The sequence below is a fragment of the Nicotiana sylvestris genome, chromosome 11 (assembly GCF_000393655.2).
Source record: "Nicotiana sylvestris chromosome 11, ASM39365v2, whole genome shotgun sequence".
NCBI lineage: Eukaryota > Viridiplantae > Streptophyta > Magnoliopsida > Solanales > Solanaceae > Nicotiana > Nicotiana sylvestris.
Window position 1 is genome coordinate 140,794,063 of NC_091067.1, and position 26,967 is coordinate 140,821,029.

Below are 26,967 nucleotides of genomic sequence, written 5' to 3' on the forward strand. Positions count from 1 at the left end.
GAATTTCTAATTAAAGTCCTAATTGTATCCAAGTTGGGAATAATATAATTAATGTATCACTGGATTATCTTCTCAGCCTCAGGTTGATTTGTTTAATACTATCATATTCTTGTATTAAGCCGGATAGATGAAGACCTAGGATTTAAAGGTGTTAGGTGCACATGAGCTGCTCAACTAGTGGCCCCATCTAGCTTTCGAGTAAATTATATAATAGTTTTCAATATATATACACATATATATCCAAAATAATTTGCCGAAGTTAACGGGTCCTGTGACCCCTCTACACCAAATATGGGTCTGCCTCCAAAGCTGGACAAGTACACAGGACAATGCTCGTAATAGTGGCAGAATTAGAATTTTTTTCAATCCAAAATTTTCAAACATTGTAATTTGCTATTTATTTATATTAATTTGAATTCAGAATAACTTAAACATTTAAATTTTTGAAATTGTCCTAAATGTGTAGAATTTGGGCTAGATTGGAATAGCTTAAGAAAAATAAGGCTCATATTAAATAGATACAATCCTTCCTGCAAACACCAAACAGTATATGCTTGTAGAATTGATGTTTAATTGAAGGTGGATAATGTTGACACTCGTAGTTAAATTTATCACTTATTTAGAGTACTAAATAAGTGAATTTCTAATATATATATATATATATATATATACTTCGAGAAAGAAGTGATAATTATTATTAAGACCTCAAGGAAAAGATAGGCAAGGGAAATAAAAAGAATTCATGTTTTATCCAGTATTTATTGTGGACGTTCCAACACTAAAGTAAACAACATAATTAAATCCAAATCATATGTATGATTTCACATATATACCTAAAATTATGTTAAAGACAAAATGCAATCGTGGTTTGTCCACACGGTAGGTAATGTAACAGCACCCATGTATGGGATAGTCATATTACAAATCAAGTGTCGTCTACCTATAGGGACCCATGGGGAGGGAAGAGATTAGAGGCGGACCTATATGTTAAAGTGAGGAGCTATTGGATCCCGTAAGTTTCAGCAAAAATTCTGTATATGTATATGTATATACCTTGAAAATAGATAATTTAAAGTATTTGGCACCTTGAACATCAAAAGTCTTTACTGGTTGAGCAGAATACTGTACCCCGATCACGTAAAAATCTTGGGTCCACCTCTGAACGAGACGAAATAAATGATAACACAAATATATCTCAATTTCAAGTAAATTAGGGTCGATTATACTAATTTTTTATTTAAGCTCGACTCATGTCATCGTCATGCAGATCGAAACGAAATAACAGAAGAGAAATGGGCTTCTGTCATGGAGGTCAAGAGGTAGTTGGCGTTAGGCTATCTTTGCCTTATTCTGTTTTGTTTCTAACTCAAATTGGCACATCAGTTTTAATTTGTTGTATCGTTATTCTGTTTTCTTCCTTTTTTTTTTTTTGGTAATAAACGATTTATTCAAACAACAACTAAGCTAAGAGTTATTACAACTAGAATTCATGACATAGTTCCTAGACTGTCTCTTTTTAATACATGAACAACAAAAACAGGCGGAATAACATAACTTTGCAAAATACAAAAAGTGTCCAAGCTACAACCATAACATAGTGCCTAGACTGTTTTCTTCCTTCTGATTCTTGGTTGTTCACATTTTTCCTTAGGGATTCTACCACATCGTCACTTGGCATTGGTTCTGTTCTTGATATTCATTAATTAGTTCTGCACTAGAACTATGCACTTTCACCTAACAAGTTGTAAAGTAGTAACACGACAAACAACATGGAGGATCACTTTAAAAAAACTAGAATTAGCTATAAATTTCGCTTCCATTCTGTCGTTAAATTGTTCGAGCTCATAATTTGTCGCTAATTCATTAATGCTAAATAGGATTACCAATAATTTTTTTATTTAGCTATCGAATTTATCCATCGCTATTTCCTGTTTCTTTAGTAGATGATATTATGCTATATTTGAGGTAGGAATTCAAAATTTCTACTCAACAATAGAATGCATATGGCAAATGATAATTAGCCAAACAAAAATCTCTTTAACGACAATGTTAGATTATTATCAATGGGGTGATCCAGTCCTTAGTCAAAAGATCACAATTCAAATAAACATAAATATACTTTAAATCATTTTTATCAGAAACTAGTCAAAACACACAACTTTCAACAAAATGCTAAGCATTGCTTTAATGGAAGAGAATAGAATTTATGAAAGCATTCAGCAAATGGGCTGTCACTGAAGAACGACTGTAGAAATGACACCGGGTAACTCCTCTAAATGGCTGCTATTTAGAAATTATCTAATGCGCCATGAATTTTAATTTTTCAGTTTAATTTTTGAAGATACAAATGTCATGATCATGAAATAAGATTTTTAGTTTAGATTTTAGGACAAAAAAAATGTTGATTACTCCCTAAATAGCGGTGCTAAGAATGATTGTGCACATTGCCCAAATAGTATGCTAGAAACAAAAACGAATCATTTTGGCCCACTAGAAGGAGTAGGTGTTTTTTTCAAGGCTGTATATTTTCAAACTTCTTCAAAATGAAAAACAGAATCCAGTTTTCAAACATGGATTGGACCAACCATTTTTACCAAATGCAAGGTTTATAGGAATAGATCCAGACAAAACATTTAACATCAGGCCTTAGTAGATTTTGTAGATATGATACTAGGTAGCCACTCTATAAAGATGCTATTTAGGAATTAGTTAATGCGTCGTAAATTTTAGTTTTTCAGTTTAATTTTTCGGAACAAAAATATCCTACATTGTCCTAAAGTTACGGTTTTTAATTCAAAATTTCAGACCAAATGTTGTTATTTGTGCACTTCACCTATAGATTTTGTTCGAGTGAGTGAAGGGTTAGAGTTTTGTTCGACCTTTTAATGCTTTTGTCTAATGTTGGAAGTGCACTTCATCTTGAATGTCAAAAGGGCAGTATACCTAAAGCAGGTGGCAACATTTTTTTCAAAAAATGATTGCATCATCGAATAGTAAAATTTTTTTAGTGTGTAATTTAAAGGATGCCTTTTTATTCATATTTAGAGACGACTAAATCTAATTTTCAAGAAATCAAACTTTTTTTATGACATCACAAAGGGCAGGGGAAGGTAGAAGATGTTACTTTACTGTCGACGTTTAAATCTCGACGACGTTTGAATCTCTACCTCGATAGTGAAAGATAAGGAATTCACCAAGAGAGCTGACAAACCCCCCCCCCCCCCCCCAGCCTACTTTGTTTTAAATGAGACCATAAAGGCGATTAAAAAATCATACGTAATTAAAGTTATAGTGTCGCCTTATACTGGTCTCTAGGCCAGTGCTCCTAGTTGGAAGTTTCTTTATTTTCTTTTTCGAAACTATATCTTTTCTTCTTCTTACCATATACATCTTTGAACGATTATTATTTTAGATGTTAAATGAACATGGTTTTTTATTTTTAATCGAAGATTTCGAGTTTAAAGTCATACAATAATATTTAAAATATAAGAAATTTTTGAATTAGTTTTTGATGGGTCTTTCGGATTACGGATTGGATTTTGGATTTAATTTTTAAATTTTTTAGATTTTGGATTGGAAATTGGATTTGGTACTATGAATTTTTTTATATCCGAAAATCCAAATTTTTTTTACTTTATATTTAGTCCATTATCTATATACTAGTAGTGATAAGTTCAACACCCTACCAATTAGATATTATCTCATAAATTCAATATTAATCACTAAGTTACTATTAGAATACTTTCTATTTGAATATGATTTTACTATTGCTACTTCTTAGCAGTCATATTAATGTCTCTGTTGCATTTCCTTGATAACAATTGTATTGCTTGAATACTTTATCTAGATTATTGCTGTGAGAATGAAATTATTTTTAGGCAAGTTAACATGAGTACTTCATTTGGATATTCATTTTTGTAACAAGATTAAACATCTCAACTTATAAGTTCAAAAACGAAAATTCAAAATATCCAAACCTATTAATTCGAAACCGAACATAAAAAGCCGATCTAATCCGAGCTTACTTCGATTGGATTTGAGTTATCAATCCGAAAAACTGAAAATCTAAACCAAAATTTTCATATTCAATCCGAACTGCCTGAACGTCCACTCCTACTTATACAAATCTAAATCGAAAAAGGGTCATTTGTGTCCCTCTACTTTGGTTTATTATATAAGCTAGTCCCTAGTTATACTTTCTGGCTAATAAAATCACTATCGTCAGCCAAAGTTCCACATTTGTCCCTTTTTTGATGGAATGGAACACGTGGCATTTTTGGACCTAAAAACTCACCTCCCTAGTGGACTAACCGGCCCTGACTCATAACCCGCCGGATTCCCCCACTCTAAATTAAAATACCCGATAAATTAATACAACCTTCCCCAAATTTATTTTAGAAAGAGAAAAGATAAACAAAATGGGAGGCTGCTCTACCTACTTCTCTCTCTAGCTTCAGTAAAAGTCATCGCGATTGAAGGCCATAATCTTACAAAAGTATGATTTACAGTCTTAAATTAGTTCTTAAATGATGTTTATCTCCTTTCGGTTACTATATCGTATTAGAATAGCTTAAAAATCTGGTAGTTGTCTAGGATTTTATGTTATTATGGGATTGTGGCTTTATTCTGTTGTTATATTTGGTTTTAGTTGTTGATTTTGTTGATTTTATTATTGTCTTCTCATGAATGTGAATTTTGTTGGCGGTCCTTAAATATTGTGCTTTCAGTTAGGATTTTCCGTTTTCTTTTTGTTATAGTCTTTCTGTTGGGTTTGGGGGGGACCATACTATTCTATTAGTATGTTTCCTAAGGCAGAAATTGATTATGATTTAAGGTTATTGATTTTATAGGTTGTTGTGGTTTTGCTTTAATATTTGTTTAGTTTGGGTATGATTTAACTGGGTCGCCATATCTCTAAAGCATGTGACATAATACATTGGATCATAGAAGTTGAGTACTTTATTATAAATGTCTACATTCTTTATTAAAGATGGACCACTAATATGTTACTTTATGTTTCTGTTCCTTAGTTTTTTTATTAAGGGGGGCCCTTTTGTGTCTGTTTTTTTTTAAAAATAATTTTTAATATATTTAATTTATTAGTTTTTGCCTTTCAATATATTCCGTCTTGAATGTAAGTAGATTAAAGATGGTTCTTTTGGACATTATATTCAACTATGGTGGTGAGTGAATCATTGAGCATGAACCTATCTATTCACATAATTTAGTCCACCATTGGAAAGGTTATGACTCTGACCTCTTGTCCTTTAAAGATTTAGTAGATGAAAATATTTCTAAATTAGGGTATGTGGGGTACAACAATTAATAATTGCTGGCTCATCTGGAAAATATTATGAGATTGAAGGAGATGTTGGAATTAGGCACCTTTTAGGTTTGGTAGTATAAAGTCATAAATGTGTATGTTGTAGATGAATATGAGCTTTATGTTTCTGTCACCAACATTGTTCACCATACTAAGTCATATGCAACTATAGAATTAGCTGGTACTGATTGTAGTAGTAGTTGTGACTCTAATGATGAATCTGAGATGAGCACGTGCAGAAAAGAAAAAAGAAATTATTGAACAACTTAATGAGTAAAAGGAGATACATAAGGGTATGTTTTTCAAGAATATAATAGAAGTTAGAATGTTCATGAAATTATATTCATTGGTTAACCAAAAGGAATTAGAGCTTTTGAAGAGTGATAATATTAGGGTGAGGTATAAATGTGAAGATGAATACCCGTTTATTTGTATAATATTCAAAGATAAGGGTAATCAAAGTTATAGAGTGAAGACATTAAATCTATAATAAATATGTAATCCAGCTTATAATAATAATAGAGTTGACCATACTACCATAGCACACTACTTCAAGAGGAAGTTGCAGGATAATCTTAAATATATGGTGAAAGAGATGAGGGTTGATTTGTAAGCTTTATTTCAGCTAGCTTGCCTTTCTACCTTCACAAGGTAGGGGTAAATTCTGCGTATACACTATCCTCCCCAGATACCACAATGGAATAATATTGGGTATGTTGTTGTTATTATTTCAGCTTAATGCTAGTAATGGAAAGTGCAAAAAGGGCTAAAAGAATGATCCTAGAGAAGCTTGAAGGGAGCTTCACTGATGAATAAAACAAATTAGAAGCATATACAAATGCTTTAAGAGATAGTAATCCTGGAACTAATGTTGTCATAAATTTATCCAAAGAGGCACTACTTCAAGGCAAAAGAAAATTTCTTAGGATGTACATTTGTTTTGAAGCATTGAAGTTGGGATATAAGCCAGGACTAAGACCATTTATTGGATTGGATGGTACTTTCTTGAAAGGAAAGTGTCACAACCCCAATTTTTCTCTATAGGGTGTCGTGATGACACCTAATTTCTACGACTAGGTAAGCCTTAATAATAACTTGATGGGAATAATTAATAGAATACTAAAACAAGGCTGAATAACTGATATAAACTTCCGAATACAGAATCAACAACATACACTCCCCAAGATCTGTGGAATTAAGTCATAAGCTCTACAGAGTAAAACTAGAATAACTACTACATCACTGTCTAAAAGAAAATACAACTGTAAATAAGAATGAAGAAAGGTGATTCCGAGGCCTGCGGACGCCGAGCAGGCATATATTGAAGTCTCTGTAAAATAGCTAACAGACGATCACTAACAACCGACACAAGCAGACATACTTGGATCTGCACAAAAATGTATAGAAGCATAGTATGAGTACACCACAACGATACCCAGTAAGTATCAAGCCTAACCTCGGTAGAGTAGTGACGAGGTCAGGTCTAGACATCTACTAGGATATAAATAAACCGTATGAAAACATAATAAGGTTAAATAATAGAAAGCGCAGAAATAACTTATGCGAAATAGTAAACAACATGAACTAATACTGGAATTGTAAGCACGAAAATAACATAAAGAAATCAGTTAAGGAGAACTACAATGATCATATACGGACAATAACTGACAAAAATAAGGGAGAACGAAACCACAAGAACTACCAATGAGGTACCGCCTCGTGTATAATAAGAATTACCAACGAGGTACCGCCTCGTGTATATATATCAAGAATCACAACCGAGGTACCACCTCGTATTCACAATTCACAATCTCAGTCACAATCCCTCCTTATATCGCTGCGTGAGCCTTACATTAAAAATAGGTTTTGAAAATAGTTTTTCCGAAATGGCTACACATACTTTAGCCCACCTTATAACGCAGCGTAGCTTCACGTAGTTCTTCTACAAGCAACACGCATATGAGTCTCACCTTATATCGCCACATGCACATTAACCCCAACCTTATACTACCGCATGCGCGTCAATACCACATTACAATAACAACTCGCACCATAAGTGCCCATATATCACAACTTGCCAACAATCAACAATATCAACGCTTCTATCACAATAGTCACGACTCCACCACAACGTGTACAAGAATACCGACAACAACAATGAATGTAAAATATTGAACAATGAAGATATTTCAACAATAACAATTTCACCTCAATGTGATAACGGCTTTTATAACTTCAACAATAATAACTCAACAATAAGAGACAATGTATAACCATGATATTAAATAATAATATCCCATAATGGAAGATATAACGTGTAAGAATGACGTTAATAATGGAAATCAACTAGAGAAGAGATAACATGAGCAATAACTTCAAATAATGATAATCAATAACGAAAGAGATAACACGAACAATAGTTTCAAATAATGATAATCAACAATGAAAGAGATAACATGTAATATTAATAGAGACAACAAGTTCAACTAAAGCATGAGAGTAATTTATCAATTAGAATGTAGAACAAGTGTTAACGAAATCATTTAAGGCATGCAAGGATAGACTAATACAAGTAAGAATAGATTGACTAAGGAAATTTAGAACATGATACTGCAATTCAATTGAAGCATGGATGGAGTTTAAGTAGCCTAAACCGGTCAAATACCACGTACGACCCGTGTACCCACTCTTCACCTTGCGTATACGGCTTTCACATAGTACAAATGAATTAATCAATACCAATCCTAAAGGGTAGTTCTCTCACACAAAGTTAGGCAAGATACTTACCTCAATTAGGCCAATTAAACACTCGGAAATAGCTTTTCCCTTAAAATTTATCTCCACACGGTTCAAATCTAACCAAAATCGACTTAATATCATCAAACAATGCTTGGAAAACCAATTACAATAGATAAATCTAAGATCTTTACACTTTTCCCAAAAAGTCAACATGACCTCACGAGTTCATATATGTGATTAGTTTCAGAATCCAAGTCCAAATCGACTCTCAAAACTCAATTTCTTATTTTTCAAAAATTTGACAAAGTTTCATAATTCATATGATTTTGATATTAAAATCTAAGATATATTGATGAAATATGATCAGAAATAGATTAGAATCACTCACCCACAATTTGTAGGTGAAAATTCCCATTCCAAATCGTCTCCTACCGAGCCTAGGGTTAAAAAATGAGAGAATGGGAGATGAAATTCCAACTTTCAACCCTTACGTTCAACTACAGTTATAACTGTCCAACAGGACGGGTCACTCCGGCCCATCTCGATCTTGCCTTGGTCCCGTCCCAGCCCACTTACTCTTAAATGGGTCTGGGCACATACTCAACGGGACATGGGATGGGACATGCTGCCCATTTCGCCCCGGTGGGCCGACCCATTAACGTCCCGGCCCGCCAGCCCGTGTGATTTTTTTTTTTTTTGAAAAAAAGCTGCTGGCCAACGTCATTCTTTGCAAATGTAGACACTGCTAATGGCTATAGTCGGCCATTTTTGGGCCCCACCCCCAAAACACCCCCAACCTCCCCTAAACTTTTTATTTAACCCTTAAGTTTATTAAATTATACTTTGGCCTTATTTTTAAATATAAATACCCCCATCCTTATTCATTTTTTCCCACAAAAATCAATCATTCTCTCTCAAATCTCTTATATTCTATCTATATTATTCTCTCAATTTTCTCACAATCAACTACGTTTCAAGTATTTGGGCAAATTTTTGGAGCAACTTTCAAGCTTCAAATTAATTTGTCAAGTATTTGGAGCAATTTTTTGGGCAATTTCTTCAAGTTTCAATATTTAATCATGATGCACTCGTTCCATCTCCTAATTTTAATATTTAATTTTTACATATCATTTTAGTGCTTAATTTTTGTGTTTACTTTACGTGTTCTATTTCGTATTTTATTTGTGTGTATCATTTTTGTGTTATCTTTTCTAATTTAATTTCGTATTTGACTCCTAAAAGTGTATTTGGCATATTTTAAAAAAGTAGTGATGGTTCTATTTGTGGCATAACCCTAATTCTTCTCCTAGAATTAGAAAACATATAGATGAAATGACTGATGTTGATGAAACTTCATTTTCCCAACCCCCCTATACGTTATAATATTAATTTGGGAGGACAACTAGATCATGAACCTTTACGAAGACAATTTGGCAATGATATTTTTCAAAGAAAACGAGGAAGAAGAAAATGAGGAAGGAGAATTAGATGAAACACCCACTAGTCCGGCAACACAAGCTCCAACTCAGAGTCAATATTGGTCTGGAGCTTTACCCCCTGTACCTCCTGTAAGGGATAAGTCTATGGCTGAACGTACGGAATATCACTTGTATGAAACTTTTTTAAACATGATAAAATCAATGAACTTGTTATATGTGAAAAATGTAAGGCACGATTTGCTCATGAAAAATCAGGTGGGACGGGGGGTTTAACTAGACACTTAGTTAAGGAACACAAATCTTTATAGATACAAGCTCAAATAGATGCAGAAAAAATTCTGGATCCCAGCAGTGGTACTGGCGCTCCTAGTGGATCTAACTGGGGTTCTAACCTTTTACAACAACAACTTCACCTTGCTTCTGGTATATACTCTGTCCCTATAACAAAGATAGAGATCGTAAAAATTTAGCAAAAATGGTCGTTGTCTGTGGCTTACCTTTTACTTTTCCTTCTCACCCTGTTTTTGTGCATTATATACAATAAACTTATAATCATGCTTATCAAGGTTTTCCTAAGACCACAGTTAGAAATGATGTTTTTAAATTTCAAACTGAATATCTTCAATATATTCGTTGTGTATTTTTTCACTTAGATTGTAAAGTGTCTATCACATCTGATATAGGTCGTAATCCTAATGGTTGTGATTATTTAACTGTTACATGTCATTTGGTTGATCATTACTGGAACATGCAAAAACGTATTATTGATTATAAATTTGTTGATTCAAAACACACTGGAGCATATATTGCAACTAATGTTCTACAAATAGTTGATTTGTATGGGCTGATTGACAAAGTTTTAACTATCACATTAGATAATGCTTCTGCTAACACAACTGTTGTAAATAGCTTACGAGCTAGACTTTGTCCAATTAATTCAACATTTTTCCATATTAGATGTGTATCCTATACTTTTAACTTGGTTGTAAAATATGGTATTAATTTATTTTCTGAGGCTTGTAGTAAAGTACAACATGCTTACGACTATATTTTTCGTGCTAATAAAGCGAGTAGACTTCGTGAGTTTGCACAACAATGTGCTAGTGCTAACCTTCCATATAGAAAAATTCCAAAAGATGTTTGTACTAGGTAGAATTCTACTTATGAAATGTTTAAAGTTGCTTATAATTATCGAATACCTATACAAAATGTATTTAATATGCATAATGGTATCCCCGCTGATCAAATTGTTGATTCTGATTGGGATGAGATCAAAGAGCTTACAAAATTTTTAGAAATTTTTTATTATGCTACAAAATAATTTTCTGGTATATATTATCCTACTATTACACAAATATTATGGTATATTTATGGAATTTCTATCGTATAAAACAAATCCAACTTATGCACTGGCCATTAATGGAATGATTGCAAAATGTAAAAAGTATTTTTTCCCTATTCCCCAAGTTTATTTAATTTCTACTCTACTTAACCCATATTTAAATTTTAGAGGTGCAAAGGCACTTGTTCGTAAAATTTATGAGAATTTATAAATCCATGAAAATGAACAACCATCTCTCGAAGATTGCCAAGCTAACATATATTCTTATGCTAGATCAATGTTTGATAGTAATAAATCTATGGCAACAACATGTGGTAAAAATGCTCCTACTACTTTTAAGGCTAAAGTAGATGTTCTATGGGAAGGTATGGAGGATATAATATGTTTTGTGTCACGATCCAAATTCCACAATAGGCCGTGATGGCGCCTAACGCCACCGTCAGACAAGCCAACGGTGATTGATCAACTTAATTACTCATTTTTTATTACTATTGAAATCATAGTTTCCATTAATTAAATAGTATGAAACAAAATTTGCAGGGTGAAATGTAAGAATTACGTGAACTACCATATTAAACATCCAGTAGAAACCCCCTAAAATACAATGTCACAAGTGCATGAGCATCAAGTAGGAAATATAATAAAATACAATATTTGTCAGGAATACAAGTTAGACAGGAGAATATAAATAATGCAGATGTAGATTCTGTATGCTGCGGATCGTAAAATATAATGTAGCTCACCGTAAAGTCCCTGCAATAGTTGCGCCTCTGCACCCAAAATACCACCAGAAATGTAAACCTGCACAATAAGTGCAGAAGTGTAGTATGAGTACGTAAATCAACGCGTACCTAGTAAGTATCTAGCCTAACCCCGGAGAAGTAGTGACGAGGGGTCGACATCGATACTTACTAGTGGTCTAATAAATCATGTACAATAAAAAATAAACAAGTATGAGGAAGAGTAAATAAATGGTATAAACCAATATAAATCTGAGGTACTCTGAACGGTAAACTCAAGTTCTCAACTAGTAGTTACCTCCTCAACCGGAGTATATATAAAATGGACCTCACCAGATAGGTCGTCACAATTCAACTCAGGAAAACACACGAATACACTGGTTTCTTTCCAAATATTACGCATGACGTTGCCAAGGTGAACGACCCGATCCAAAAGTGTGTTTTATAAAAATGCCGCGGCGAACGTCCCGATCCCATCATAATGCGTGCACTACCGAGGGTTGAATGGCACGAACCATAGATGCATCTATTATACTATCAAGGCGAATGACCCGCTACCATAAGAGTGTGGTACATAATTCTGTCGAGGTGAACGACCCGATCCCATTAAAATAAAAAATTTTAACGGGTCCTTGATCCCATTCACGAATAAACGTGTGAGTTATAAATTTTTAAGGAAAAATTTTCAATGAAAACGCATAGCGCGGGAGAAATTAGTAAGAGGAGCACAATTATTGCGCGGCTAATCATGTTGCTCGTCAAATCTCTACAATAGCAAGTCTATCACCCTACGCAAGCCAGTCTCAAGTCATAACAAAATATAAAGGAATTTAATAGGCAAGGGACAACTCAAATAGTACAGTTGTAGCATGGCATGAACCTAAGGCTACCTGGATATAACCAAGAAATTCTAGCATATGCACGGACACTCGTCACCTCATAAGTGCTTAGCTCCCACAACATGTAACACATAATAATATAACACCTACAGGGTAAATTCCCCCTCACAGGGTTAGAAAAAAGACTTACATCACTCCGAAGTTCCATAACCGGCTCCAACGCCTCTCTAACACCTCAAACCAAATGCCCATTGATCCGAACTAGTCAAACAACCATGAAACCCAATAAAAGTATACCACAAAATCATAATTAATTAATTTACAACAATTCCCAACTCCGCTCGAAAAGTCAATAAAGTCAACCTTCGGGCCCACGTGCCTAGATTCCACCTATAACACCAGGAACTCAAATATACAATTTATTCCTAATTCCATTTCTAAATTCATGGTTATCCGAAATTATTAATTCTAGGTTTCCTCTTAAAATCCCACGATTTCCATGAATTTTTCATGTTAAATCCATAAATAACTCACATATTTAATTTGCAATAAGTGTGAATCACTTACCTCGTGATTGACAATGAAAATGGTGCTCCAAAATCGCTCCATAGTCGGCTCCCATGGAAGAAATAAAGTGAAAATGACCCAAACCCCTGTTTTTAAAACCACACTGCCCAGTCCGACCTTCTTTGCCAAAACAGCCTTTCCCTCGCGTTCGCGAAGAGCATCTTGCTCCATCTCCAAAAATTCCCTTTTGCGAACGCAACTCCAGGAACGTGAACGCATAGAACAATTATCTTGTGCCCACCACCTGCCTGCCTTCTACACGATCACATAATCCCACTCGCGATCACGAAGCACTACCTCCTCTTAGGCTTCGCAAATACGCACCCCTAATCACGAACGCGGCCCTTTCCTTGTGAACGTGAAGATGGGCGCACCAGAACTCAGGAAACAGCAACTCAACATGGAAAAATGACCCGTAATCCCTCCGAAACATACCTGAGGCCCCCGTGAATCTATCCAATCACAACAACAAGTCCTAATACATGACAAAAACCTGCTGGAGGCCTTAAATTACACCAAACAAAATCCAAACTACAATCGACGATCATAATCCATCTTTAAACTCTCAAACATCCAAACTTCGACGAACGCATCCGAATCATATCGAAACATTCTGAAATGACGCCAAAATTTATGCACAAGTCACAAATGACGAGACGAACCTATCCCAAGGCTCAGAACCCCAACAGAAATCGATCACACCAAAGTACTTTTCAAACCAAACATAAGAAATTCTTAAACTTTCAAAATGCCAACTCTCTACAATAAGCGCAGAAATGCTCCCGGACTACCCGATACTAACCTCGAACATACGCCCAAGTCTAAAATCATCATACAAACCTATTGGCACCTTCAAATCCCAATTCCGAGGTCGTTTTCTCAAAAGTCAAACCTTAGTCAATTCTTCCAACTTAAAGCTTTCGAAATTAGAATTTTTCCTCCGAATCAACTCTGAACTTCCCAAAATCAAATTTTGACCACACGTACAAGTCATAAAATATGAAGTGAAGCTACTCGAAGCCTTATCCTGCCAAACAATGCGCTAGAGCTCAAAATGACTGGTCGGGTCATTATATTCTCCCCCACTTAAACATACATTCATCATCAAATGTGCCAAGAATAGTTTCGGAGTTGTCCAAATTACTGTTTAACACCTCGTGCACCTACCCGTGCCACCACAACCCATGTGAGCACACTGGTAAGAGCCAGACTGAAGATCCTCCCTATAACCTTTGCTAACAAGCCTTAGAACCAAATTCCAACATCCGGAATTATTCACGAGACCCGATTCACATACGAACACTGCATCAATCCCTACACACTGTACCAAAACCTGATCATGCAACTATGTTGAAATCACACCACACACCACATAAGTCGTCTGCCCATAATAATATCCTCTAACCACAATAGATGAAATCCCATGAATCTGATGCCCGCAATGCACCTTATGACACATATAATCCATATTCCAACTCTCGCAATGCTGCCACAACGAAAGAAATATGTAGAAACTACTGACCACCTGCCAAATCAATAAATCATGCAGTTTCCCCACTTGATAAGAACCATAACCTCATCTTGAACAGAATAACGATATTTCTCTTCAATATACCCTACATAAATCTGATAGCACTGATCTCAGGCCCAATAACCTCGTCTCACCAAGTACAAGTTGCTCTAGCAATGAGCCACCTCAAACACTAACCAAAGCCTCATATGACACCATCAATGCGCCAACAAGCTACAACTTGAATATGATGCATAAGGAAGAACGAACTCTGGAAAATAACTATCCACCCGGTGTAACAAATAAAACGATAAAATTGATGCTATGAACCCTTCTTAGAGAATGATAAACAAAATACACAAGACTGGATATACGAAACCTTACTCAGTATCTTACTGTTACGGTGTACAACCCGATCCATACATGATACCATTGCAGCGTGCAACCCGATCCAAACAACATACTCGTGGCGGCGTGCTACTCGATCCACACATAACCGTGAATAAGGAAATACCCATCAAGCCATAATTCTTATACCTACGAATTACCTAATATCGACCATAAGCACGCCAAGGGCAAAAATATAGCCCTAGGTAGATGGATAGCGCCATACGCTACAAAACCCAAACACAAGTAAGGTGCTAAATAACCTGTATCTCGAGAGCCACCCTGCCCATATAACACCACAAGATACACAGGACCACAACACATGTGCGAATAATCAAGATGTCTCACAACCCACATGGCACAATAGAGTATTACATAGAATAACTGACGACATGAATAACATCCAACGCTCGAAGACTCCTCCATAAGCAAGCTATGCTAAATGAACACATCCGCTCTAATGTAGAGCACACATTAACATTAGACCCATCAACGGACCCTGAGCCGATACCGATCATCCCATATTGGGCCAACAAACTTTTAAAGATCCATAATGGCTTTATTCATGGCACAAACGAGCAGTTGTCCCAATCCAGAACAAACTCCCACAGTTCACAATCAAGGGAATAAAGCGTCTTCCAGGCATAAACTCTCATATTAACGATAGTACCATAATCTCCGTGCTTAGTTTCAATCCTTAACAATCAAGTGACTAACATGCCACACTTATATAGATTTCCTTGTGGGATACGGTCCCACATCCTTTCACACTAGGTAGCAAGGTTTGCACCTCTGTACCACCAACAATACTAATGTTGTAAAGCAAATCAAGAATCCGTAATCAGTACACAAAGCCTCTTGTTGTGACGACCCGGACGGCCGTCTTAAGAATTAATGCCCTGATACCATATTAACTGCTTTTCCCATATTTATTTCTACTATTTTGAATTACGGGATGTTTGGTTTCGAGTTTCGGAGAGTTTTGGGACACCTAGTCCCTAAATGAGAGCCTAAGTATTGGAAATTTGACGGTAGTTAGAACAGTGTGAAGACGGCCTTAGAATGGAATTCTGATGGTTCCGTTAGCTCCTTTGGGTGATTTAGGGCTTAGGTACGTGATCAGATTATGTTTTGGAGGTCCGTAGCTAATTTAGGCTTGAAATGCCGAAAGTCAATTTTTTTAAGTTTCCGGTTCGATAGTGAGATTTTGAGCCGAGGGTTGAAATGGAATTCTAAAAGTTGGAGTAGCTCCGCAGGGTTGAATCTAACGTGTGTGCAAAATTTCAGGTCATTTGGACGAGGTTTGATAGACTTTTTGATCGAAAGCGTAATTTGGAAGTTTTGGAAATCCTTAGGCTTGGATTGAAGAGTGATTTGTGGGTTTAACGTTGTTTGATGTGATTCGAGGGTTGGAATAAGTTTGTTTGATTGTTTAGGACTGGTTGGTATATTTGGTTGAGGTCCCAGGGGCCTCGGGTGCTTAATGGAAGTGGAATTGGACTTAGGAAGAATTTGGAATTTGCTGAACCTGTCATAACCGCACCTGTGAGTGTGGGACCGCAGGTGCAGCGCCGCAGAAGCGACTATGTGGATGCAGGAGTGATATTTGGCCCAAGCTCCAGGATCCGTAGGTGCAGCTGGGTTTTTGCAGATGTAGTACCGCATATGCGGCCAATCGACCGCAGATGTGGACCCAGCCCGTTAAGTGACTTTTCACACCTGCGATGCATTCTTCCGCAGGTGTGTTAGGACTCTAACCCCGAACCCGGTCGTAATGGCGCCTCTCATGAAGATAAGGCCAGCCAAACCAAAATAGAACACCTCTTTTAAATAGTTAAATACCATAAATAGTTCTAAAATATGATATAATAACCATAATTTGCGGAATTTACGATAACAATAGTAGAAACCATCCCGACACAGCCCAAACCGGGGTGTCACAAGTCATGAGCAACTAATAAATTCGGATACCAGTCTACTAGATACACAATCCGATACAGAAGTTCAAGAACATGATAATGTAAGCTAAGGGAGGCACGGGGCTGCGGACGCCAACAACTACCTCGTAGTCTCCGAAAACACTGCCTGGACTGGAAGGATCAATACTCAGGAGCAAACTCTGCGATGCCTGAATCTGCACTCACGGTGTAGGGAGTAATGTGAGTACTCCGACTCAGTGAGTAATAATCATAAATAATGGCTGAAAGCAAGAAAACACGTAAAGGCACAAAACAATTCTATATCAAGTAGTAAGATCACTTAAAGCAGTAAATCCATGAAGAATTCAAATGAAATTCCTTTAAAACCAAGTAAAACAGGTAATTTAGCAGGTAAATAACAAGTAGAAATCCGCCCCTCGGGCACAATAACAATCACTCAGAACAGTATCAGCTCCTCGGGTTCACTCTCACACTTAGTGCTCATTCTCAGATCTCGACCCATATATCTCTCATAATAACAGAAATCAGAATAACCGCTGCGGCGTGCAGCCTGATCCATACAGTTAGTCGACTGCGCTCACTGGGGGTGTGCAGACTCCGGAGGGGCTCCTACAGCCTAAGCGCTATATTGTTACGGCGTGTAGCCCGATCCATATAAGTATTGCTGCGGCGTGCATCCCGATCCATAACATATATAATATCCTCACCATTGGGTTCTCAACCCCTCTCACTCATTAACCTCACAGCCTCTCGAGCACAATAATAGAAGATAGGGATCTCAGTCCACAAATTCTTCTCATTTAGGAATAGTATGATAAAACCGGCTCGAATCGTTTAAAACAGATATAAACATGACCGAGGATATGATTTTTAACAAGTATAGTGAGGAAAAAACAGTCAAAATCCCCGAAGGGTTCAAATAGTTGGCACGAAGCCCAAATATGGCAATTAGCCCAAATCATGATGATACCAAATAAGTTTCAGTTAAATGCGCGGTAAAATTATCAGTCGGGATGGACCAAGTCACAATCCCCAATAGTAAACAACCCCATGCTCATCATCAAGCGCGTGTCTCACCTCAATATAGCACTATAATGTGCAATCCGAGGTTTCAAACCTTCAGAACATCATTTACAATCATTACTCACCTCGAATCGGCTACAACTCTAGCTTGCGATGCCTTTGCCCCTCGAATCGGCCTCCACGCATGTTGAATCTATCCAAAATCAGAATGAATACATCACAATATGCTAAGGGAACAAAGCCCATGCGAAAACAATCGAAAAATATCAAAAATCCCGAAATTAGCAAAACACTAGCCCCGGGCCCATTTCTCGAAACTCAGAAATTTTTACATCAACGGGTTACTTATCCTCCCACAAGTTCATACATATCAAAAGTTCTCAAATCCGACCTCAAATGGTCCTTCAAATCCCAATTTAAAGTTCAAATCCCAAGCCCTAGTTCTTCCATTTTTAGCTTAGGTTCCATGAATTTCTAGGTTAATTTCACAAATCACGTTTTAGGTTCATAAATCTTACCTCCAATCACTCTCCTTGAATCCCTCTTCAATATCCCTCAAAGAGCTCTCAAAATGATCAACTATGGTGGAAAAATGACTCAAAATTGCGGATGAAATAACTAATAAACTTTCTGCCCAGGTCTGACTTTCCTTCTACGCGAACACAGTCAACCTCTCGCATTCGCGAGCACAAATTTACGTTGACCAACTTTTACCTTACACGAACGCAACACGCCAGTCGCGAACGCGATACCTCTTCCGCCTTGACCTTCGCGAATGCGAGACACCTGATGTGAACGCGATGAGCAAATTCCACTGGACCCCAAATCCTTATACGCGAACGCGGAGAGCCTCATGCGAACGCGAATCACAAACTCCTAGCCTGACGTGAATGCGAGACCTCGAACGCGAATGCGAAGGCTAAACTCAGGCCAACACAAAATCCTTCTACGCGATCGCGAAGGCTTAAAACCTGCAACATCTGATCAGCCAATTCTGCAACTTCTCAAAGCCAAAAATGGTCCGATTGACCATCCGAAACTCAACTGATGCCCCCGGAACCTCAACCAAAAACACCAACACATCCTAAAACCTCATTCAAACTTGCTCCAATCATCAAAACACCTCAAACAACATCAAATTGCCAAAAATTCATCGGATTCAAGCCTAAGTTTTCTAAAACTTCCGAAATACGCTTTCGATCAAAAACCCAACCAAACCATATCCGAATGACCTGAAATATTGCACACACATCACAAATGACATAACAAAGCAACAACAACTCTTGGATTTCCATTCCGATCCTCGGATCAAAATCTCGCCTAACAACCGGAAATCGCCAAAGTACTAACTTCGCCAATTCAAGTCTAATTCTACACCGGACCTCCAAAACCAATCCCGATCACGCTCCTAAGCCATAAATCACCTCCCGAAGCTAACCGAACCATCAGAACTCTCATCCGAGCCCTCTAACACACAAGTCAACATCCGATTGACTTTTCCAACTTGAACCTTCTCAAAAGAGACTAAGTGTCTCACTTCTTATCAAATCCACTCCGAACGCAACCTACTTAACTCGATCATATAAAACATGAATAACGAAGCATAATAAAGCAGAAATGGGAAAATAGAGCGGTAATTCATGAAATGACTGGCCGAATCATCACAAGGTGCGGGACCGCAGGTGCGCTCCCTTGACCGCAGATGCGGTAATCGCTAGGCAAAAATATGAAATTTTGAGGTTTTGGTTCAAAACTTGGAAAAATCAAATTGGAGCTCGGGAGAGGGCGATTTTGGGAGAAAATTAAAGAGAAAATCATTGGGTAACAATTCTTTCACCCTTTCTAGTTATAGTCCATCAATCTATAGTTTTTCATCATTTAATTTCGGATTGGAGATGAAAATTGGGAAAAAGTTGGAAGAAAGATCTTAGACCTAGAATTCAAATTTTGATTGGGAATTTGACCTTAGATTTGGATAATTTTGGTATGCATGAGCTCGTGAGAGTATGAGGATTCTGAAAATATAAATTTTACCCGATTCCGAGACGTGGGCTCGAGGGGCATTTTGGTCATTTTACCTAATTTCGCGTATTAGGTTAGAATTTCTTTGTAGAATCGGTTACTTAAAGTGTTATTTACATTATGAAATTGAATTGAATAGATTTGGGCCATTTGGAGTCGAGTACTCGTGGCAAGAGCATGGTTTCAGATTGATTTGAGCTTGTTCGAGGTAAGTGGCTTGCCTAACCTTGTGTGGGGGACCTTCCCCTTAGGATTTGGTATTACTGTTAGTTGAAATGCCTTGTACGTGAGGTGACGAGTGCGTACTTGTGCTAATTGTTAAAAATCCAATTTTCATTAAGTAATTACTAGTATGTTTCTTTTCCTATTTATATTACCTGCATTTAAAGCCTGTTGTTAGCTTAAGAAAGCATGTCTAAGTGTTTTAATTGTCTTATTTGCTCAAACTACTTTACATGAATTCCCTGCAGCATGCTAGGCTAGAATTACTTGTTTGCCTTGATATGAAATTGACATTTCTGAATATTTTTCTGATGTTGTTGTGTAATTATATTTGGGACTACGGATGTGGGATTCCAGTAGCTCCCCCTTGTTTGTTTATTTGGGACTACAGATGTGGGATTTCAGTAGATCACCCTGTACAGTTATATGAAACTATAGGACTACACCCGATAGATTCCCCCAGTACTGGGTATATACATTTGGGACTACAGAATGAGATTTCGGTAGATACCCGCGCACTATGAGTTGGACTAAGGGACGGGATCCAGGGAGATCCATTGGATATGTATAATTGGGACTACAGGACGGTATCCTGGGAGATCTCCGATTGTTATTTTGGTGCTGAGCCGTATTTCTTTCTGTGTTTACCTTGTCTCTGTAATAGTTGTTGTTTCCCTTTATATCTTGTGTTACCTTTACTGTTGTACTTATTTATACGGATCTGTTCTACACTATCAAACTTCATATTTTATTTAACCTCAATAGGGCCCTGACCTTCCTCGTCACTACCCGACCGAGGTTAGGCTTGACACTTACTGAGTATCGTTGCGTTGTACTCATGCCCCTTTCTGTGCATGTTTTTCATATGCAGATTCAGGTACTTTGACTCAGTCATATCACCCTTGAGGCGAGGCGACTGCTCCAGAGACTTCGAGGTATATCTGTCGCGTCCGTAGACCGAGGAGTCCCTTTCCATTCTATCTTGTAGTGATAGCCCTTCTATTTTCTTCTGTTTATGTAGACATCTCGGAGTTAGAGCATTTTTATTATATTCGCAGCTTGTGATTCATGGGTTTCCGATTTTTGGGAAAATGTATTGGTTTTAAGAGTTAATATTGTGTATGCCGATCGACACTTTTAAACGCTGTTTTAATACTCTATTTCTATTTTAAATTGTTTTCTTCCGCAAATTTGATTTATCTTCCGCATTTTAGGCTTACCTAGTCGTAGAGACTAGATGCTGTCATGAACGTTCACAGAAGGCGAACCGGGGTCGTGCTTGTCAACACCGAACCACAACCTTAATCCTTAACTTCCAATTCTCACGTTGCTCACTACACCTATCATGCCGCTATGCGAGAGTATAAGAATCTCATCATAACTCCTGAACCACAATAGAATAAACACTTACGGTATAAACCAATATAAATCCAAGGTACTTTGAACGGTAAACTCAAGCTCTGAACTAGAAGTTACCTCCTCAATCGGAGGATATATAAAATGGACCTCACCAGATTGGTCGTCACAACTCAAATCAAGAAAAACACACGGATACGCTGGTTTCTTGTCAAATATTACGCACGATGTTGCCGAGGTGAATGACGTAATCCAAAAGAGTGTTTTGTAGAAATGCCGCGACGAACGGCTCGATTCCATCATTATGTGTGCACTGCCGAGGGTTGAACGACACGAACCATAGATGAATCTATTATACTGACGAAGCGAATGGCCCGCTCCCATAAGAATGTGGTACATAATCCTGCCGAGGTGAACGACCCGATCCCATTAAAATAAGAAGCTTTAACGGGTCCTTGACCCCATTCACGTTTAAAATTGTGAGTTATAAATATTTAAGGAAAACTTTTCGATGAAAATGCATAGCGCGGGAGAAATTAGTAAGAGGAGCACAATTATTCCGCGGCTAATCATGTAGCTCGTCAATTATCTAAATAGCAAGTCTATCACCTTACGCAAGCCTAGTCTCAAGTCGTAACAAAATATAAAGGAATTTAATCGGCAAGGGACAACTCAAATGGTACAGTTATAGCATGGCGTGAACCTAAGTCTACCCGGACATAATCAGGAAATTATAGCATACGCATGGACACTCGTCACCTCATACGTGCGTAGCTCCCACAACATGTAACACATAAGAATATAATACCTACGGGGTAAATTTCCTCTCACAGGGTTAGACGAAAGATTTACCTCGCTCCAAAGTTCCATAACCGGCTCCAACGCCTCTCTAAAACCTCACACCAAATGCCCATTGATCCGAACTAGTCAAACGACCATGAAAACTAATAAAAATATACCCCAAAGTCATAATTAATTAATTTATAACAATTTCCAATTCCGCTTGACAAGTCAATAAAGTCAACCTTTGGGACCACGTACCTAGATTCCAAGAAGTTTCGAAGAAAAACATTACTCATAACACCACGAACTCAAATATACAATTTATTCCTAATTCCATTTCTAAATTCATTGTTAAAATCCAGAATTATCAATTCTAGGTTTTCCTATTAAAATCCTACGATTTCCATGAATTTTTCATGTTAAATCCATAAATAACTCACGTATTTAACTTGCAATAAGTGGGAATCACTTACCTCGTGATTGACAATGAAAATAGTTCTCCAAAATCGCTCCAAATTCGGCCCCCATGGAAGAAATGAAGTGAAAATGAGCGAAAACCTTGTTTTTAAAACCACACTACCTAGTCCGACCTTCTTCGCGAACACAACCTTACCCTCGCGTTCGCAAAGAGTATCCTGCTCCAACTCCAAAAATTCCCTTTCGCGAACGCGACTACAGGAACGCGAACGCATAGAACAATTTCCTTGTGTCCACCACCTGCCTTCCTTCTAAGCGATTGCATAATCCCACTCGTGATCGCGAAGCACTGCCTCCTTCTAGGCTTCGCGAACACGCACCCCTAATCGCGAACGCGATGAGAAAATGCCAAACACCTCCATAGACCTTCGCGAACGTGACCCTTTCCTTGTGAACGCAAAGATGGGCGCACCAGACCTCGGAAAATAGCAGCTCAACATGGCGAAATGGCCCGTAATCCCTCCGAAACACACCTGAGGCCCCCGGGAACCCATCCAATTACACCAACACGTCCCAATACATGACCCAAATCTGCTCGAGGCCTCAAATAAAACCAAACAAAATCCAAACTACGAATCGACGATCATAATCCTTCTTTAAACTTTCAAACATCCAAACTTCGATGAATGCATCTGAATCATATCGAAACATTCCGGAATGATGCTAAACATTACGCACAAGTCACGAATCATGATGCGAACCTATCCCAAGGCTCATAAGCCCAAACAGAAATCGATAACACCAAAGTCCTCTTCAAACCAAACATAAGAAATTCTTAAACTTTCAAAATGCCAACTTTCTACAATAAGCACTGAAATGCTCCCGGACCGCCGGATACTCAACCCGAACATACGCTCAAGTCCGAAATTATCATATGAACCTACTAGAAGTCCGAAATTAGTCAATTCTTCTAACTTTAAGCTTTCGAAATTAGAATTTTTCCCCTGAACCAACTCCGAACTTCCCAAAATTCAATTTTGATCACACGTACAAGTCATAAAATATAAAGTGAAGCTACTCAAGGACTCAAACCACCGAACGATGCGCTAGAGCTCAAAATGACATGCGGAGTCGTTACATTTTGATTCCTCTATTGATGATGAATTTGATTCTTATCTTAATCAGGGATTTGAATGTATTAAAGATGAAGAAGGTGAAAAACAACTTTTGGCATGATGGAGGGTGCGTGGAAAGGAATTTCCAACACTTTCAATAATGGCCCGAGATATACTGCTATTCAATTATCATCAGTAGCATCGGAGAGAGCTTTTAGCGCGACAAGATTTCAAGACGGCGATCATAGACATTCATTAGCAGAGGAAAGTCTAGAAATTTTTGTCTTATTCAGAGATTAGATTTGTAACGACCCGACCAGTCATTTTGCTTTCTAGATCCCCATTGTCCTTGTTGATACCCAATTTTTCCCTCATATATTTTTAAAATATGCATACAAACTTTTAAAATATTGTACATGCATGCACAAGGGTTTCACAATTTTTCTATAATTTTTAAAGACCTTAAATCAATTTTATTTCTGCATTTTTAATCATATAAATATTCAATAATTATCCCATATATTACATTACAATAATTTAGTCATCTAAATTCATCATTTATTTTCATATGAATGTCTAAATATTTTAATTGTATTTTTTTACAATTACATTTGTATTTTTAAGATTATAATTGCATATTTTGCAAAAATAGCCCCTACATATGCATAACTACATTATCCATACTAAAAATGGCTTTTTATATTTTTATAATATTAAGTACTTATTTTAAACCATCTTCGTACATAAAAATCATTCTTATCATTTAATTAGCTATTTTTTACAAATTATTTTATTAATTGATTGGGTATTTAACAAATATCCCTTTTATTAAGTTCAATTTCGGACCCCCCAAGCCCAATTCGAATCAAACCTAGCCCAATTAAATCCTACCCGACCCAAATCTCCTCTAATCATGGCCGTTGATCTCTGAGATCAATGGTCCACATTTATCTTTCCATTTTTAACTCAAACGACCCCCTAACCCTATTTATTTGTTACAACCAGCCGCCCTTAGATCCCCTTCTTCTTCGGTTCTCTCTGAAACTAACCCTAACCCTAGTGCCTTCACCTAAATTTTCCCTCAAACCCTGCGATTATTACCCGTTCCATGGGGTTCCCTGGTGATTTGAGGCCACTACCGGCCTCTTACCTTTTTGGGTTTTTAGATTGTATTGTTTCATGAAGGGATATCGAAGAGATCCGACCCAGATTTTGTTCGAAATTGTTTAAGAATCCACCTATGGCCATCTCCGTTTGTGAGTACTATCATCTTATGTTTATGGCTCGAATCTCTGGTTCCAAACCAGATTTTCTTTTATCTCTGTCACTTTCTCAAAACCCTCATCTCTTACACTTTGAATCTATTCAGATTCTTGTAGATCTGAAACATTTTTGAGTTTATACGCTATTTTTCTTTAAAATTTTTCTGTTCTCTTTATCATCGACTGATTTTAATGTTCCTCCAAATTAGGGTTTTTGATTCTTTATTATCTGCTGTAAATTTGAAGTGGTTTCGAGTTTCTATAGCATTTTTCTTTAAAGGTTTTCTGCTTTCCTTACCGTTAATCAATCCTAATGTTTCTCTAATTATAACTTTTAATTGGTACTACCTTCCTTATTTAGATTAATTAGTCTAATCTATGGTCTTTATACTTATTGCTTACCTTATTTAACTTCAATCATGCATGCTGACTGATCTCGTATGAGATTCTCCCTAATTTAAGTGATATTAATTGATTAGGTTTAGCCCTAACTGACTGGTTAATTGATTTGCATACTTTATTTATGTACCGCTAATTTTCCTTGCCTTATTTGTTTACTCTGCTCAATGCTATATAAGCCTCACTCTTTTTCTTTAACACACACACAGAGACATAGAAAAGTACACAAAGTTCTTGCTCTCTTCCTCTATCACAATCTTCTACTCTTTGCTGTTACATTGTCTAGCCAGCTGGAAGCCAAGGCTAGACCTTTGGACCCTGTTTGCTTCACTCTTTTATTCTAAATTCTTAACCGGCATGCCTCCACTTTACTATCATTCAAACCTCTGTATGATTTAACTTGTGTACTTCCTATTCTCAGCCTGTTTACTTTCATGTTATTAAATCAGTATGTTCTTTGTTATTAGACTGCCTATTTTTAGTTAGACCTATGTGCTTTATGCTAATACTCTTAATCAGCATGCCTACTTACACACGATTAGACCAAGAGGGTTTCTATTTTCAGCATGTCAGCATGCCTACTTTTATTAACTAGACCTATGTGTTTTCCTGCTCTCAACATGTCTACATGTCTGCCTTTATGCCATTATACCTATGTCTACTTGCCCTGTTCTAAGTGTTCATCCTTAACAAACTTCTAATTAAGTCATGGTCTCTATGCCCTCAACTCTGCTTGCTTTCTTTATGATTGGTTGATCCTAGCATGCTGTCCTATGATTAATACATGCATGTATGTTAACCTAGTAATAGCTAAGGGATCAAGACCATGAGAAACCTTGTTAAACTAATTGATCCTATATGTTATTGATTGATGGAGTTCAGGGCTAAGCTCCTTCTGTTAAATCTGGGCCATATGGGCCTTTGCTTTGTGACTATGTTTCTGCTGAGACCCTTTGTTTCACAATACTTCTAACTGTTTTAATACTCCTGAACTATTTTTACCCCTGAACCATTTTACTTCTGAGCTGTTTTCTTAAAACTATTTCTAAACTTTCAAGCACTACCTTCCACTCCTACTCTTAGAATATATAGGATTTTGCCCCTCCAGTGTGAGCATTGCTTAGGAGACCATGCGACTCTTTTGAACTCTGACACACTGGGGCTGGCCCTTTCACACTGTACAAAGACTGTTTCTCTTTAAAGAGAGTCTGGGTGCGAGCATTGCCCGGGGTCCCTAGAGCCCTTGAGAACTTTAACGCACCAGAATGCTCTCTTGGACACTATGAGTTATTGGGGTACTGCATATTTGGTTGAAGGCCCGATTTTCCAGGTTTACTCTTTGGGTCTGTTCAGGCTCCCTATAGTTTTTGCAGTTTCACTTCTGTAATTCATTATTTATGTTTAGTTTGTAAAAATAATTTCTTTGTAAACAGATATTGGGGATATTAGTAAAACTTGGAGGGGTTCTTATATATATTTTGTTGGGAAAGGGTAGATACCATGCCTATAGGCCGCTATGATATTTATTTGCTTATGTACATT